The sequence below is a fragment of the Polypterus senegalus genome, chromosome 4 (genome assembly GCF_016835505.1).
Source record: "Polypterus senegalus isolate Bchr_013 chromosome 4, ASM1683550v1, whole genome shotgun sequence".
In the NCBI taxonomy this organism is placed as follows: domain Eukaryota; kingdom Metazoa; phylum Chordata; class Cladistia; order Polypteriformes; family Polypteridae; genus Polypterus; species Polypterus senegalus.
Window position 1 is genome coordinate 62,933,068 of NC_053157.1, and position 12,398 is coordinate 62,945,465.

At 40.2% G+C, this 12,398-nt stretch overlaps 1 protein-coding gene across 5 annotated transcripts in view; it reads left to right on the forward strand.

Moving 5' to 3' along the window:
• The window catches only part of LOC120527397 (coiled-coil domain-containing protein 158-like), an 87,705-nt gene that overhangs the window by 17,441 nt on the left and 57,866 nt on the right, over positions 1–12,398 (forward strand). The window lies entirely within an intron of this gene.

The following is a 12,398-nucleotide window of genomic DNA, read 5'->3' on the forward strand; positions in this document are numbered from 1 at the left end:
GCCGCAATGTGGACCAAGCTCTGACACCGGTTGTACAGAGACCAACAGCTCTTATCAGGGGTCCGTACCCCATACTCCCGAGCCCCCCCACAGGATTCCCGAGGGACACGGTCGAATGCCTTTTCCAAGTCCACAAAACACATGTAGACCGGTCGGGCAAACTCCCATGCACCCTCCAGAACTCTGCTAAGGGTGAAGAGCTGGTCCACTGTTCCGACCAGGACGAAAACCACACTGTTCCTCCTGAATCCGAGGTTCGCTATCGGACGGACCCTCCTCTCCAGAACCCCCGAATAGACTTTTCCAGGGAGGCTGAGGAGTGTGATCCCTCTATAGTTGGAACACACCCTCCGTCCCCTTTTAAAGAGGGGACCACCACCCCGGTCTGCCAATCCAGAGGCACTGTCCCCGATGTCCATGCGATGTTGCAGAGACGTGTCAACCAAGAGAGTCCTACAACATCCAGAGCCTTAAGGAACTCCGGCGATCTCATCCACCCCCGGGGCCCTGCCACCAAGGAGTTTTTTGACCACCTCGGTGACTTCAGTCCCAGAGATGGGAGAGCCCACCTCAGAGTCCCCAGGCTCTGCTTCCTCATTGGAAGGCATGTTAGTGGGATTGAGGAGGTCTTCGAAGTACTCCTCCCACCGACCCACAACGTCCCGAGTCGAGGTCAGCAGCGCACCATCCCCACTATATACGGTGTTGACACTGCACTGCTTCCCTCCTGAGACGCCGGACGGTGGACCAGAATCTCCTCGGCCGTCCAAAGTCGCTCTCCATGGCCTCTCAAACTCCTCCCATGCCCGAAGTTTTGCCTCAGCAACAACCGGCCGCGTTCGCTTGGCCTGCCGGTACCTATCAGCTGCCTCCAGAGACCCACAGGACAAAAAAGTCCTATAGGACTCCTTCTTCAGCTTGACAGCATCCTCACCGCCGTGTCCACCAACGGTTCGGGATTGCCGCCACGACAGGCACCGACCACCTTGCGGCCACAGCTCCGGTCAGCCTCAACAATAGAGGCACATTTTGTGTTTCCACCTTGGACTATTCCTTTGATTCATATTTCTGAAGTGTCTTAGCAGAGTGTGCAAAGCTGACTTGTGTGTGCACTGTATGATGGGCTGGTCTTCAATCTGGGAGGTGCCAATGCCTTCAACCCAAAATAAGCAGCGTCTACTGCTGAGTATGGCAGTGGGGAAAAAACAAAAACTAACATCCATCCATCCATCCATTATCCAACCCGGTATATCCTAACACAGGGTCACGGGGGGTCTGCTGGAGCCAATCCCAGCCAACACAGGGTGCAAGGAAGGAACAATTCCCGGGCAGGGTGCCAGCCCACTGCAGGACACACACACACACACACCACCCACACATCAAGCACACACTAGGGACAATTTAGGATCGCCAGTGCACCTAACCTTCATGTCTTTGGACTGTGGGAGGAAACCGGAGCACCCGGAAAACATGCAAACTCCACGCAGAGAGGACCAGGGAAGCGAACCCAGGTCTCCTTACCTTGAGGCAGCAGCGCTAACGCTGTGCCACTATGCTGCCCACTAACATAACAACCAAATACAAATTAGCACAATATTATTCTGGCTGCACAATGGATCAGTGGTAGCCCTGCTGCCTTGCAATGACCCACTTGCTTATTAATTTATATCTGTATATCAATTCATTAATTTAATAACTTGCTTATTCAATTCATGGTTGTATGAAATGGGTGCCTCTCAATTCGGTGCCAGCAGAGAACCAAACTTGGATATGGTGCCAGTCTATCCCATGGCATATCCGTCCACTCTCATAATAATCTGATCTAGATTGTGGTTCTGATTCTAATATGGATCCTTGGTTTTTGCCCTTCTCAGGTTCATACGTGGTGTAAGTATAAATTAAAAACCATGACCTCAGATCAGCTTTAAGCTCTTTGGATGTGTTGCAAGGTGTTTCATCAACAGTTTGTACCAACCTTTGAAGATTTTTTTGGCTAATTTCCTTTTTCCTATATATTCTGGAATGTTGTTGATGGTTCCATGAGCAGCAGACGTCCTAATAAAATGGTGAACTGTCGAAACAGGAATTTCAAGATCTCTAGAGATGACCTTGTACCCGTTTTCATGTTTGTGTTTGGTGGTAATAGTTTTTTCTAATAGTCCCAGACAGCTCTCTCACCTTCAGCATGGCCAATTAGAACAGGAAATGAAAGTGACCTTTCATTGGTAAAGTAATCATTCATTGGTTAATTCATGCTATGAGTACTGGCAATTAGTTGGAGTTGAGTCTAATTTCACTGCAGTGAGAATCTAATTCTTTCAATCAAATTGATTTGAATAATGTAATAGAGTACCAATAATTGTGTCATGGCAAGTTTATAATTCTTAAACCGTTTCCACATGTTACCTTTTTTAATTGTTACTGTTTAGTCCTTTACTGTTCTGTATCAAACAAAAGGGTATATATAAACCCAAGCAATTTCACTGTCTACATTTTTTCAGGAGCTACTGTACTTGATATTCCTTAAATGCAAGAATATTTAGCCATTGCAATGCTCCTGTGACCTGTACGCTTATTTTCAGCCCCATAATTCAATGCCCCATAATTTGTGTCCCATATTCTTGTAATGCTGTTTTAGAAGGTCTTTGAACATTTTGTTTTTTATTTTATTTAATTTACGCTGTTACATTATATCAGTTAAAACCAATGATTGTTCACTTTTCCAACTGTATTCTTTCTTAATGCCTAGTACACTACAGGTGCTGCTTGTTTTAAAGCAATTATATCCAATTATGTCTTATTTGGATTGAATTAATTAGATATTAAAATGTAGGGTGTTTTTCCCTATTTGTGGTTTCAGTACTTCCCAAACAACGAATCAGCATCTTGTCACGCGTTAACCACAATTAAATATAAACCTCACAAAGCTGATCTCTATAAAAGTAAAAGTGTGATAAATAGTAGTTTAAGTCAATTTTAATGGCAATTTAAAGGCAACATTCAATTAATTGACTCCAGTCATAATTAAAACATTTTTATTTTAATATTATGCATATTAAAATGGATTTTTTATTGTTGTTAATATAACTACATTTAGCTACATATACCTAGCATTGTTTCTGGACAAAGAGGTTGATTTCTGTTTTAATAGACTATTACCATAAATAGTTTATGAAACAATGCTTGAATTTTGTTGAAATTAATTTATGTAGCCTTTTTAGATGAATATAGAATGATTGGTGCAGTAAAACACCCTGCCCAGGGTTTGTTTCCCGCTTTGTGCCCTGTGTTGGCTGGGATTGGCTCCAGCAGACCCCCTTGACCCTGTAGTTAGGATATAGCGGATTGGATGATGGATGGATTTTAAATTATAAATCTGAGATTTAAAAAAGGTAGAAGCAGCTCAGAATTCACCTTGTAAACCCACTGCTTACATTTGGAAAACTGATAAGTCAAATACATTAGGCACTTAATTAATTTAAAATCTTCTGCAAAGTCTATTAATATAATGCTTTAACTTGTGTGAAATTTTATTTATGTGTATAACCAGTTCATGAGAATGAATGACACCATAAAGTGCAAATGGACACATTTAATCATGACACAGCAATGCTTTCAATAAAAGTTCAAAAGAAAAAAGACCGGTATTAAAATTACCTTTTGAATATATATATAAAAAGACAAGTTTATCAGAAGTTTTTAGCAAACAGAAGTAGACATAGAACTGGCAAGACAATTGACTAATTTGAAATACAATGAAAACTTTTGCAGCCATAAAGGTTTGTTTTAGTTATAAACTATTCAAAACAGTAAATAGAGAAGGCAGTGTAAGCAAATGCTACACTGTATTTTGCCTTCATTCTTGCAACTATGAACCAGCCTATATACCACCTCATATTAACTAATATTCTGTTTGATCTTGTTCTGTCTTGGAGGGAGCCAGATTCCATGCCAGCTTCAAGTGAAATAAACAAGGCCTACTTTAAATATGTGGTCAAAGAAAGGGTATTGGTAGCTGCTTTTTCATCACTTCAGAGACTTGTTTCAAATTCTGACACAGGAATGCTCAGTGTCTAGTTATCACATTGTCTCTGCATAGGTGTTTTCTGGGTATTTTTATTTCATCCTAAATGCACATGTGTATGCATTAGGGCTGCAACTAATGATTAGTTTGGTTGTCGACTAATTGTTCAATTTTTTTCCCGATTAGTCATGACTAGCAAAATACCCGCGCTTCGCAGCGGCGAAGTACTGCATTAAAATTTTTATTAAGAAGAAAATTAAACCTTTTTAAACTGAAGGAAAATATGCCAATAATTATTTTATTTAAGGATCTCTTTGTATACCATGTTGTCAGTTCGGCCCTCCGGTTGTAACATGACCAAGCTGTGCGCTGAGCTTACTCTTGAGCATGTAACTTACAGTTGGCCATGTGAACAGTAATGTTGTCTCAAATCTCACAGCTTGGATTTCTGCTGTCATAATCGGTTTGAGTTTCATGGTTTGTTTCAATTACGACAGTATTTGCAGGATTTGTTGTGTTGAAGTGACATTTGGCATCTGTCAAGCGTTGTAAGCACACAACCAGTTTCATCGATAAAATCACATCCAGCTTTTGAGAGTTTAAACATTCATAAACATCAAAGTGTCCACTACTGAAATCGTCACCTGTGAATCTAAGATGTTTAAGAGGCATTGGCTGTTGTCAAAAAGGTGTAAAATATTTGGCCATTTCGGTACACTTGAAAGCGACAACCGAACAATTCAGCGGCAGCCATCAACTCACATGCAGAACCATAGGTGAAGGGCTTAAGCATTTCACTCTTATAGTGCTCCTGTGTAGTATAATTATCTCCTGTACCGTCATCAGTCCACACCTTGAACCTGTCCCAGTCATTCAATGCATAAGACAGAATGTTCCTCCGGATATCAAGAGTGAGCCTGATATGGCCGTGCAATATGTAACAAAGAGAATGGAAAAGGCAGGTGCCATCTCCGGTCATGGAAACCACTCGGTAAGTGACAGTTCTTTGATCGATAGTGATCATCTTGATAGACATGGTAATGGGGGTTGGAATGATAAAGGAAATGGGTACCTGAGCAATGTAAAGTAAGTGTAAAATACCTATACAATAACTATTATTGTAATAAACAAACAATAAAACAGGTGAAGCCGTGGATTAAACAAAAAGGCTGTAGTTATCAGTAGGGAGACGTGAATCCTGTGGCGAAGCAAGGAAGGGAATATAGAGACCGGAGCGACGCACAGTCTTATATAGGCAGGCAGCCAACAATTAGGGAGGCGTTGGGATGGGGGACCCAACGCCACCTCACACGGTGACCGAGGTGCAGGCTATGGACGTTTATATGTACGTAAGTAGGATTCAGTTAGCGTTGGGAACCCATGTACCAAATTTCTTGAAGATGGGCCCATAAGTAACAAAGACTGTGGAAAAGTTCAATATGGCGGCCGACAGTGGCATCATACCACCGAAATAAGTACGTACATTGGTTTCCGTTAGTGCAGGGAAGCCGCCTACCAAATTTCGAGAAGATGGGGCCATAAATAAGAAAGTTCAACATGGCGGACATTGTTGACCATTATGACCATAACGCATAGAATTTCAAAATGAAACCTGCTTAACTTTTGTAAGTAAGCTGTAAGGAATGAGCCTGCCAAATTTCAGCCTTCTACCTATATGGGAAGTTGGAGAATTAGTGATGTTGGAAAGTTCAATATGGCGACTGACAGTGCCGTCATACCACCGAAATAAGTACGTACATTGGTTTCGGTTAGCTCAGGGAAGCCACCTACCAAATTTCATGAAGATGGGGCCGTAAATAAGAAAGTTCAACATGGCGGACGTTGTTGACTGTTATGACCGTTACGCGTAGAATTTCGAAATGAAACCTGCTTAATTGTTGTAAGTAAGCTGTAAGGAATGAGCCTGTCAAATTTCAGCCTTCTACCTACACGGGAAGTTGGAGAATTAGTGATGTTGGAAAGTTCAATATGGCGGCCGACAGTGGTGTCATACCAAAGAAATAAGTACGGACATCAGTTTCCGCTAAAAGTTCAATATGGCGGCCGACAGTGGCATCATACCACCAAAATAAGTACCAAATTTCACCCTTCTACCTACACGGGAAGTTGGAGAATTAGTGATGTTGGAAAGTTCAATATGGCGGCTGACAGTGGTGTCATTACACCAAAATAAGTATGTACATTGGTTTCGGTTAGCGCAGGGAAGCTGCCTACCAAATTTCGTGAAGATGGGGCCATGAATAAGAAAGTTCAATATGGCGGACGTTGTTGACCGTTATGACCGTTACGCGTAGAATTTCAAAATGAAACCTGCTTAACCTTTGTAAGTAAGCTGTAAAGAATGGGCCTGCCAAATTTCAGCCTTCTACGTACACAGGAAGTTGGAGAATTAGTGACGTTTGGAAAATTCAATATGGCGGCCGACATTGGCGTCATACTACCAAAATAAGAGCGTACATCGGTTTTGGTTAGCGCAGGGAAGCCACCTACCAAATTTCGTGAAGATGGGGTCAGCCTTCTACCTACACGGGAAGTTTGAAAATTGGTGACGTTGGAAAGTTCAATATGGCGGCCGACAATGGCGTCATACCATCAAAATAAGTAAGTACATCGGTTTCGGTTAGCGCAGGGAATCCGCCTACCAAATTTCGTGATGATGGGGCCATAAATAAGAAAGTTCAACATGGCGGATGTTGTCGACCGTTATGACCGTTACGTGTAGAATTTCGAAATGAAACCTGCTTAACTTTTGTAAGTAAGCTGTAAGGAATAAGCCTGCCAAATTTCAGCCTTCTACCTACACGGGAAGTTGGAGAATTAGTGATGAGTCAGTGAGTGAGTGAGTGAGTGAGTGAGGGCTTTGCCTTTTATTATTATAGATTATTTAATGTCTATTTTGATGCCTGTGACCTGTGGTTACATATCCTGTTCTGGGCTCCAGTGCATGTCTTACCTCATCTGCTCAAGCATGTCCACCTGTGAATGTCACCCTGATGTCTCTGCATTAACATGATAAAAATTAATAATAATCAAATTAAAATAACAACCAGTGAAACATGAATTTGAAAATTATGTGAATTTCCCCTTGGGATTAATAAAGTATCTATCTAAAATAATCAATGTTTTATATTAGTGTGACAATAAAAAAAAATACAGTAATCCCTCCTCGATCGCGGGGGTTGCGTTCCAGAAAAAATCTGCGAAGTAGAAACCATATGTTTGTATGGCTATTTTTATATATTTTAAGCCCTTATAAACTCTCCCACACTGTTAACATTATTACAGCCCTCTAGACATGAAATAACACCCTTTAGTCAAAAGTTTAAACTGTGCTCCATGACAAGACAGAGATGACAGTTCTTTTTCACAATTAAAAGAATGAAAACATATCTTCTCTTCAAAGGAGCGCCGTCAGGAGCAGAAAATGTCAGAGAGAGATAAAAGCAAACAATCAAAAAATCAATACGTGCTTTTAAGTATGCCGAAGCACCGCGATAAAGCGGCATTTTTTAGAGGAGTGTCCGTATCCTTTAGGCAAACGGCCTCTGTGCTCACACCCCCTTTGTCAGGCACAGAGCACGTCAGAGAGAGTGAGAGAGAACGAGAAAAGCAAACAATCAAGCACCGCTCGGGAAGCACATCGTATATCATTGAGGATTTTTTGTTAATACGTAAGACATGCTCTGATTGGGTAGCTTCTAAGCCATCTGCCAATAGCGCCCCTTTTATGAAATCAACTGGGCAAACAAACTGAGGAAGCATGTACCATAAATTAAAAGATCTATTGTCTGCAGAAATCCGCAAACCAGCGAAAAATCCGTGATATATATTTAGATATGCTTGCATTTAAAATCTGCGATGGAGTGAAGCCGCGAAAGTCGAAGCGCGATATAGCGAGGTATCACTGTACATTAAACAATACAAACTAAAGTGCACATAGTCTTTAAACAAAAAAAGTGCATTTAACTTAACCAAAAATGGCCACTGGTGTGTCTTAAAGTCCAAAAGGTTAAATAAAGCTTTAACACAAATAAAATAAAACAATAATGTACAGTTTATAAAAGATTCAGTTCATATATTCCTGATTGCAGTGCAGGAACCTGAACATTTCTACATGCTCTGGTGTGTGGCAGGCTCTCTTCTTTGAGACAATGTTCCCAGCTGCCGAGAAGAAACGCTCAGAGGGAGTAGAGGTAGAAGGAATACACAAGAATGATTTTGCAGACAGAGAAAGATGTTTAATCATCACACAGAAAAGAAAGCTCTACTTTGCATAATCTGCATTCAACTTTTTTTTCTTTTTCAGTGAAGTGCTCCCACACTTTAGAACGTTTCTTTCTCAATTTTTTTCCATCTCCTTCCCCCTCCTCTATCCAACTCGCCATTGCAACCACATTTATTTTCCTCTACATTCTTCTTCTCCTCAGACTTTCTTCTTCGTTGGTAAGACTGTGTGCAGTCTTTAGAAACAATAACAAATGATACTGCCCCCAGACGTTCATGTAGTGCATTGCAATTACAAAAACCAATGTGGTTCTTCGTGACTGGAGCCTCTATTGAAGGTTCTGTTTATGACGTGTCGACAATAAAGAAAATACGTGTCAACGATTTTTTGTAGTCGACATCGTCGATTACGTCGACTAATCGTTGCAGCCCTAGTATGCATAGCTTTATAAGTGTTTTTTTTTTTCTTCACAAAGATAGCCTGGTGTGGTTCCTGCCTTAATGCTTTAATTCCTCCTGAACCCTGTATTTGAATAAACAAGGCTTGAAAGATTAATGATCAAAAAAGTGTGAGCATGTAAAAATGGTATGCAGTGCCTGGAATAGTGTGATTGAGGTTCTCCCTTCATGTTCAATGTAAAAAAGAAAAAAATCCCTTTACCAGGCATAAATGAATTGCTTTTAATTTTTGTTTAAAATTGAGAATATTTACAGTGTGGATATATCTTATAAAGTAATTACTTAGTTATTATTTTTAGTTATTAGTTAGATGTTATTAATTTAATGAATCACAGTGCAACAGTGGTCAGTCTAAGTAAGATAAAATCAATTCTAACTGATATACATGAGATTAATCCTGAGAGCTATGTGAACAGAGGGCCCTGTACAAATTTATGCCTCATATATTTAGACATCACTAAGTTGCACAGTGTGGATTAGTATTCTTCCGGTTGATTGAATTCAGACACCAAGCAAGAAGTATAGTTGGAGATACAGTAGGAAGTTTTGTCACAGAGAATTGTCCAGTCCCAGTAGTAATGAAACCATGCCTAGTTTGGTAACTATTAAAGTATATTCAGCTCAAATTCTTACCTGTATGTTTTGCACTGTGCTGTTGGCATTACAGTAATCCCTCCTCGATCGCGGGGGTTGTGTTCCAGAACCCCCTGCGATAGGTGAAAATCCGCAAAGTAGAAACCATATGTTTGTATGGTTATTTTTATATATTTTAAGCCCTTAGAAACTCTCCCACACTGTTTACAAATATTCTCTGCACAGTTATACAGTAAAGCCTCCTTTATCGCGGTTAATCCGCTCCAGACAGATAAATGAATTTCCATGAAATAGGATTCTTTATTTATAAATCTAATATTTTCGCAGTTAGAGCATTGAAAACCTGTTTACGACCTTCTAAATACGTTTTTTAACATTATTAGAGCCCTCTAGACATGAAATAACACCCTTTAGTCAAAAGTTTAAACTGTGCCCCATGACAAGACAGAGTTCTTTCTCACAATAAAAAGAATGCAAACATATCTTCCTCTTCAAGGTGCGCGTCAGGAGCCGAGAATGTCAGAGAGAGAGAGTAAAGTAAACAATCAAAAATCAATAGGGCTGTTGCGCTTTTAAGAATGCAAGCGGCCACAATGAAGAGATCAATGTGAAGGTAGTCTTTTTTTAGAGGTGCTTCCGTATCTTCTAAGCAAACAGCCACTGTGCAAACAGCCCCTCTGCTCACACTCCCTCCGTCAGGAGCAGAGAATGTCAGAGAGAGTGAGAGAGAGAAAAAAGCAAACAATGAAAAATCAATACGGGCTGTTAGAGCTTTTAAGTGTGCGAAGCAGCGCGCAGGAAGCATATCGTATATCATTGAGGAGTTTTATTTAATATGTGATACATCCTCTGATTGGGTAGCTTCTCAGCCATCCGCCAATAGCGTCCCTTGTATGAAATCAACTGGGCAAAGAAACTGAGGAAGCATCTACCATAAATTGAAAGATCCATTGTCCGCAGAAATCTGTGAACCAGCGAAAAATCCATGATATATATTTAGATATGCTTACATTTAAAATCCACGATGGAGTGAAGCCGCGAAAGTCGAAGCGCGATATAGCGAGGGATCACTGTATAATTATTGTACATTTTTTGAAATAATGATAAGCAAACCCTTCACAGTTCACTTTACCGTGAGTTCAGCAAAATCAGGGAAGTATTTGCAAACTTTGCCAAACACCACAAAATCCATGGAAGTCAATGGGGTGGGAGGAACTGAACTAATTTTAAGTGGGTTATAATGGTGCAATGGTCTTTTAAGTGTCCCTGAGGGCTAGGGAAAAGTTTGACAATTATGTGGGACTGACTGTACTGGCCAAATATATGATCTGAACCGCATTTCGCCAAAAGGTCTCGAACAACAAAAAAAGTAGACAAAATGAATACCCTAAAACAAAATAGAACAAACTGCCACAATCTAGCAATCGGTAAACAAAATATTGATAATTGCATTCACAGAATTCCACACCTCTTTGAATTGGCTCATTCCATTGTTTGATGTGGCTCTGGTTGGAGTTGTAATGTCTGGTTTGTTTTATCTGTACAGAAACTTTAATCAAGAAGAAAGAAGTGCCTTGAAAATTGCAATAAATCTTTTGCTTTTAGTATTTTGCAACACGGGACAGGGCTCCTAGGCACATGGCTAATTTTTTTAATTTAGTTGAGTTGAAACAACTTCAAGTAGAAAAGCAGGGTTTCCCCTTGGTGAAATGAGTGCATGCAAAACAGTCAAGCATGATTTGACATTCTTTTTTTCCTGATGTGCCTGTGACCCATTGGACTACCATGGCAGCAGCAATATTACATTAATCATGTGTTAAACTTCTGCGCGTGGCTGGTACAGCTCTGTGATGTCACACTGGCTTTGCAAAGCATCATAGGACAATTCAGAAAAAAATGTTCATCTAAGACAGCCACATGGTCAATTTGCAGGGAAAAATTTGGAAAAACAGGGTCACCTGTGAACATGCATATTTGCTGCGAAAATGTGTTGGCAAATTTCACAGATCAACACTAATCAGTAATTTGGTGATTCTTCACTCAAAATATGTCAAATGATGTTCGAGGCACTATGGGGCCAAGATGTTGCTATCATCTGGACTTGTGTATGATAATCATATACAGTATTCAAATCTCTACATTATAAAAAAATATCTTGGGAGGGAGACTAGGGAGATGAGACATGATCTTCTCAGAAGACAATTTGACATCCTGCGAGAGACACACGTCACGTGAGACAACATTTAAAACAAGTCCACGGACATCTAAGCTAGCAGTTGTTGGAATGCTTTTGGCAGATACACTTCATGTGTTCCCAGCTCTTATAACAATGAGAAGCAAAACGCGTAGCTCGCCAGTAGCAGCAAGCCAGCAGATGATCCAACCGCTTCTCCTTAGTGTGCGTTAAGCCATCCCCCCTTCACAACGCGAGCAGCGTTATACGTCCTGTAAGAAAGAGGCCGGAAGTAAAGGACAAGTATTGTTTTTACACAAGTTTTAAAGTAAAAGTGAAAATAATGCATATGTAACAATTCCCATGAGAATAACAATCTCTTTAAATTGGATATCCGGAAAAACAAACCCGGGGATGGGCAAGCGAAGCAAGCAGGGGGCAGAGCCCCCGAGTCATTAAAGTATTTAATGCATTGAAATCACTTCATATCTGGTTCTTTAGAGATGTGTATATTTATACTTTTCCAGTAGCACATTAATTTTACTGTGTGCAATTTAAAAACATTTGTTAAAGGAAACATGCCTAGGGTTTGTTTTCTTCCATTAATAGCTGAAACTATACTAATGGTGATGAAGATAATAGGAAAAAAAATCTCATGCTGTACCAGCATATCTCAAAAACTGCATCCCTAAATGCTCAGAATATTTGTAACCAAGCTTTTTAATTAGAATTGTTGATAATGAATTAAAAGTTATTGACAAGAGGTACACTTCATCAATTTGTGCAGAGTGTGGTATACTGTAATTGACTGAAAAAACTGTATATTGCACAAATCTGTCCCTTCCAAGGTAATCTGGAATCATATACAGGGCAAAATCTGAAGTGTGAACATTTGGGCTCTTT